Source organism: Strongylocentrotus purpuratus, unplaced genomic scaffold (genome assembly GCF_000002235.5).
Source record: "Strongylocentrotus purpuratus isolate Spur 01 unplaced genomic scaffold, Spur_5.0 spur5_scaffold_21, whole genome shotgun sequence".
Lineage (NCBI taxonomy): Eukaryota > Metazoa > Echinodermata > Echinoidea > Camarodonta > Strongylocentrotidae > Strongylocentrotus > Strongylocentrotus purpuratus.
In genome coordinates, this window is record NW_022145607.1 from 5,417,425 (window position 1) to 5,423,424 (window position 6,000).

A 6,000-nucleotide genomic window follows, 5' to 3' on the forward strand; every position below is an offset into this window, starting at 1 on the left:
TTCTCTTGAATGTTGTTTGCTTGTGAGATGAACTTCCTCAGTAAGGAGGAAGTGGTTATCTGCAAGTAGATGTCCAGGTAGATGAATAGACATCTTCAAATAAAATTGGTGGGTACCCATTGATGAAAGAGAGGTGGAGACAGTAGGAGAAAGATGGAGAAAGATGGAGCAAGGTAGAGAGAATGAGAGAGAGAGAGAGATAAAGATAGAGAGACAGACAAACAGAGAGAGGGAGAGGGAGAGAGAGAGAGAGGGAGAGATAAAGATAGAGAGACAGACAAACAGAGAGAGGGAGAGAGAGAGATAAAGATAGAGAGACAGACAAACAGAGAGAGGGAGAGAGAGAGAGATGGGTAATAGGGAGATGAATGACAGCCTATAATGATTATAAAAACTGTGACTTTGTAGGTCTTTATTTTGGTACATCCACCAGCCAAGCTAGCAAGCATTGATTGGATAAGAATTGATTGGATAAGAATTAGTTCCAAAGGATACCTGAATAATCCAATTAGCGTGGTTATTAGTATTAAAAAAAGAAAAGAAAAATAAATTATTTAATGACGCAAAGTTATTCTGCGTTTGCACATACCGATGTGGGTTCAAAGCGCCATGAGCACCGAAAGGTGGACCTGTGCGCTATACAAGTAGCCACTATTATTATTATTATTAAGACTCTTCTCAAATAAGCACTTACCTTCGTAACGACGCACTTCAAATTCCAGCCATTACTGCTCTTGAAATACTGACAGTCACTAAAGCAATGCTACAAGTGTCCACTCAATGCTATTGAGTAATTATTATCTAATATGTAACTACAAAAGCTATAAAATATTAGCCAACAGTACTTTACACGACTAGCACTTACTAGACTGATAGAGATCGATACTATACGACTGCATGTTTGACTCTCGTTACCTAGCCTTCATCCTGCTATTCCTGAGGGACTCTTTCTATTCCTCAGCTATGCTTCAATAGGTCCCTCATATTCTACTTAATCTATATGAATTGAGAATCATTGAGATGTGGTTATTTATACTATAGTTGTATCGTATAATTTTTTATTTCATATGTATGTCTATATTTTCTGTAAAATGTGGACCAATAAAACTTGAAACTTGAAATGTCAAGAAGTGCAAACATTGTATGTTGTCAATAATTAGATCATCAGAATATACTGAAGTTGTGCAAAATACAAACTTTCTTATTGGCAATGATTCTACTTCCATTTTATGCAATATACTTACAGTGTTGGGTGCAGTATTGATAACATACTGCCTCGTAGCATCACGGCTACACTGCAGCCCTTTAAGGGTCAAAGCCTGATCAAGAAAAAGGAATGATTAAATATTTCAGTTATATTTCAGTAATCTGTTCACAATAATAACATGAAATATTGAAATACAAAAATAAGTTATGGAATGCACATTATTATCAAAGTGTGCCTATACAAAAATCATATGATATCTTTCTAGTAATGTAATATATGGAATTGCTCTTTAATAATTCTTTGAACAATTTTTAATTAGTTTGCTAAATGGTTGTTTGGTATATGTTCATTTTGTAATCACTGCATTGTTAATTCATATTCCTGTGATCTCTTGACTTATACATCAAGAAATAATTGACACTCTGTTCCTAAAATCTAAATGATGTACATAAAAGAAACCAAATGAGGTGATAGTGCATTTGCAGCCAATATATTTCATGTCTGTGAAATTATTAAACTGATCATTCAGATTTCAAAATATGTATAAGCTGAAAAACTCTCTTGATAAGAAACATGGGTGATAGTGATTCTTTACATTTTTGATATATTTGGATGCCTCTGTGGATGTATTATAAGCACTAGAAAATTTAGCCCCTAAAACATTTCCGCTTTCGAGAAAAATTCAATATAAAAATTACCGGTGCTCCCGGTAGATTTTGATGAATCTCAAATAGCGCCTACGGCCGTACAATGGTAGCTACGACCATGAAAATCTCAGAATATGTAGTTGTGATATAATTTCCAAACGAAAATAGCTAATCAATCAATTTAGTCAAGAAACATTGTTTTATAGCTTAATTAATATCTTGACCATGAAAATCTCAGAATATGTAGTTGTGATATATAATTTCCAAACGGAAATAGCTAATCAATCGATTTTAGTCAAGAAACATTGTTTTATATAGCTTAATTAATATCATGACCTTGAGAGGGAGCTATATAATAAACTTCCACCTTGTGCTGTTGATCATATGACATCATTTGACATCGCTCTCATTCGCTCTAAGTACAAAATTATTAAGTCAACTTATATTTCTTCTTCCCATACTTTTATTGATACATTTATATGACAAACTTTGCAAACGTTGTTGGTCCGTATTACTTGCTCTTATATTATACTTTTGTAATGTTTTTTTTATGGAAATGTTACATTTTGTTGTTGTTTCATTTTCTCATTCATGTATTGTGTTGAATTTCATATTTATATACACAGGGCCCTAAAGGATAACAGTGACTAAGCCACCTTCGGTATGATAAAACAAAAACATATGAATAACTAATTTTTTTAAAGTAAATATTCAAAAAGATTTTCATGAAACTGTAATTACTTCATCAACTTGGGAAGTTTTAATCCTTATAACGCAAGCTGTGATGTAGGAAACAAAACCAAGTATTTTTTTATTTTTTTACTAAATAATGTTTTACATTTTCAACTGTTCAAATATATACTATTAAGATTTAATCAACACTAAATATAAATTCTACGATTTTCTGAAGAAAAAAATTAATTCTGAAAATCTATCGCTTAAAATAGAATGGACCGTTCCCATGCCCTAAATTTATTTGATATGACCCCTTTTCTTCTAGTAAAGCAGGAGAATTCTTGTGACAACTTGCCACAACATGTTTAGGGGACAGATATGCTTATTCTCCTTGGATGTTGTTTGTAATAAAGCCTTAAAAAAACAATCTTAACTTGTAGTTCTGAAATGTACATGAAGATTAGGGGATATTCAACCAACAATTCCATACAATTTCCATCAAGATCTGTTGACTACTTTTAAAATCTCGTATCTCTGTTGAGAAACCCCCTATTGGGTTATATGGTTTTGCCCGACACTATTGTTTGAGAACTCACTCTTCCACCGTGTAAAGATCTCGATGCTGGTAGCACACGCGGAGAGGTGTCTGGTCTTCCGCTTACACCTCTCCCCGGCCCTCGTCCTACAGAGGCACCGGTGCGCTACCAGCGCCAACGGCCCCACGTTCACATTGACCTACAGCGGCCCGTTGTTATATTGGCTGCATAGTCCATGGCTCACTGCAAGGAGAAGAGAAAAACCGAGTGATCATTTATTAATCTTATTAGGCCTGTACTATTTTTATGAGATAATCATTGCAGCATACATTCTTAGATGAGCAATTCTAGATTTCTTTAATTGATATATATGCTTGTAATGTTATTTGGTGCCTCAATATAATGTTTACATTTATACTGTTTTCACACTGGCAATATTTTGCTTAACCCCGTACTATAGGTGGGGTTAAGGGGGGGTCTTAGCCCCACCTATAGTACGGAGTTAAGCCTATTCCACTTTCTGTTCAGACTGGCTTTTACCAAAGTGGGCTAAAGTTGGCTAACCCCACCTATAGTACGGGGTTAACTAACCCTGCAAAATAGCAGGGCTAACTCCGCAATTGTGGTGCTTCCTCCTGCTAACCCCGCAATTGCGGTGCCAAGCAAATGAATAAGAACAGAAACGAAAAATAGTCCGGTACTACGCAATGGAGCGTATCGCAGCTGGCCAGATGCGAAGTATGTCCAATCATAACATTCACGATATCCGGGGTTAACGAATTGCAGTGAGAACAGCGTGAATTTTCTTATTCCGGAATAGGCGCTAGTACGGGACTAAAAACAGCGTGTGTGAAAAGCCAAAAAAATAGTCCGGGGTTAAGGATAGTACAGGACTAAGCAAAGTACGGGGTTAAGCAAAACCAGTGTGAAAAGAGTATTAGATTACTACATACAGGCATTCCTTTTAGTCACAACATATTTAACTTTCTAATTTTTTTTCTTCATTGTTTGATGTCAATGCTCGGGCCATGCTCTAGGGCCATGCATCTCAGATTTAATGTTGTTAAACGATGCCTTTAATGCGATCTCACAAATCTTTAAACTTTTCTGATCCACCTCATGTAATGTCTGCACCCCTGGTAAAATTCTATTTTTTACGAATCTGTGACCTATGTAGGTAGGAAGGCCGGAGATGGCCTTTGAATGAGGAAATGTCTCTCCCCCCCCCCCCCCCCCTCCTCCACAGAGCTATCATTGATTATTTGACATAATCAAAAAGCAAAGAATGGGAGGGGCTCAGGGGGCTGAATGAGGGTTCCTTAGCCCTTCACCTGCTTAATATATTGTAAGGTTGCAGTCAGGCGCGTACGCAGGGGGGGGGGGGGGGGGTTTGGGGTTAAACCCCCCCCCCCCCTCAAGTTTTTTTTATGTGTATGTTTTTCGTGAAACCCCCCCCCCCCCCTTTTGAGTTTTTTTTTTTTTTTTTAATAAAAAAATTTAAAAAAATAAAAATTATGCCAATGGCTGACCTGAAAAAGGTGACCTTACCCCCCCCCCCCAACGGAACAAAATGTCAAATTTTCAAATTTTGCTCCCAAAAGAAAAAAGAAAAGTGTCCTCTTACCACCCTGTGGGCAAAACGTGGGCAAAATTTGGGTATCGGTACGTGATGAGTACCGCCTCCGTACGGATTTGGGAGCACGCAGACACACCGTAGCACTTTTAGTGCACGAGGAACTTTCGCTGCGTTCGGACTGCGTTCGGGCTACCGATTCACCCCAGTGCGTGTGACGTGCGTTACCGGTACTCCCTCCTTACCTTTGCCACTCCCTCCCTACGTTTTCGATCACACTCATTTCTTTGCAGTTCTCAAAGAGACACACAACAGCTGACCAACAACTCACATTATGTTGCATATTAAATGCTCTATGCAAAGGGCGGGATCACCAAGAGTAAAGCGTCTTGCTATAGGGTGTGCTTTGTACTAGCTGCGCTGCACCAGCCAGAGCTGATACACGGGGCTAATTCCCGTCGACGTCCAAACTTAGACACCTATTTCCATCATGATTGCCGCGATTTTTATATAGTTTTCGTGAATGGAGGTTTGAAATCAAAGCTTATTTTGTGATTACTATGGCCACAAGAAAACCATTGGACTGACAGTTCAGTCGCAAGCTGCCTTCAGTCCACACACATACAGTACACACAGTCATGCAGTGCACTGTAACTCCGGGAAGCTCCAACACCGGCACCGCGCACCGCAGGCGTCCGACGCCTGCGGCGCCGGTGTTCGAGCTTCCTGGAGTTACGCTGCAGTGTGTGTGAGTTCAGCTAAGCTGAGCTCGAATCGAAGAGATTTGACACTTTGAAATTGTTATCTGTTGGTTTGCATCATTATTGCCGCGATTTCAATATAGTTTCGTGAATAGATTTGCGAAACCTGAGCTTAGAATTAGTAAAAGTATTACTAATGTCTACGTTTTTAAACGACTGTCTGAATTTCTTGTGAAAATTTTACTTTGAAAAATGATTATCGAAATTCATGGTCAGAAATAATCACAATCTAGGGTCTATTATGTTACAGTTCTTGCATCAAATCAATGCATGAAAACTTAGTTATTGAACTAGAAAAATGTTTTTTTTTCTAAAAGGCAATTATGAAGTAGGAAGCCTGAAACCTTAGCCTACTAAACAGATCTCAACAAAGTGTAGGCCTATCCTTTTATGAATTAATGAAAAGTAGCCCCAGAAAAAAGAAACGACTGTCTGATTTTCTTGTGAAAATTTTACTTTGAAAAATGATTATCGAAATTCATGGTCAGAAATAATCACAATCTAGGGTCTATTATGTTACAGTTCTTGCATCAAATCAATGCATGAAAACTTGGTTATTGAACTAGAAAAATTTTTGTTTTTTTTAAATAGGCAATTATGA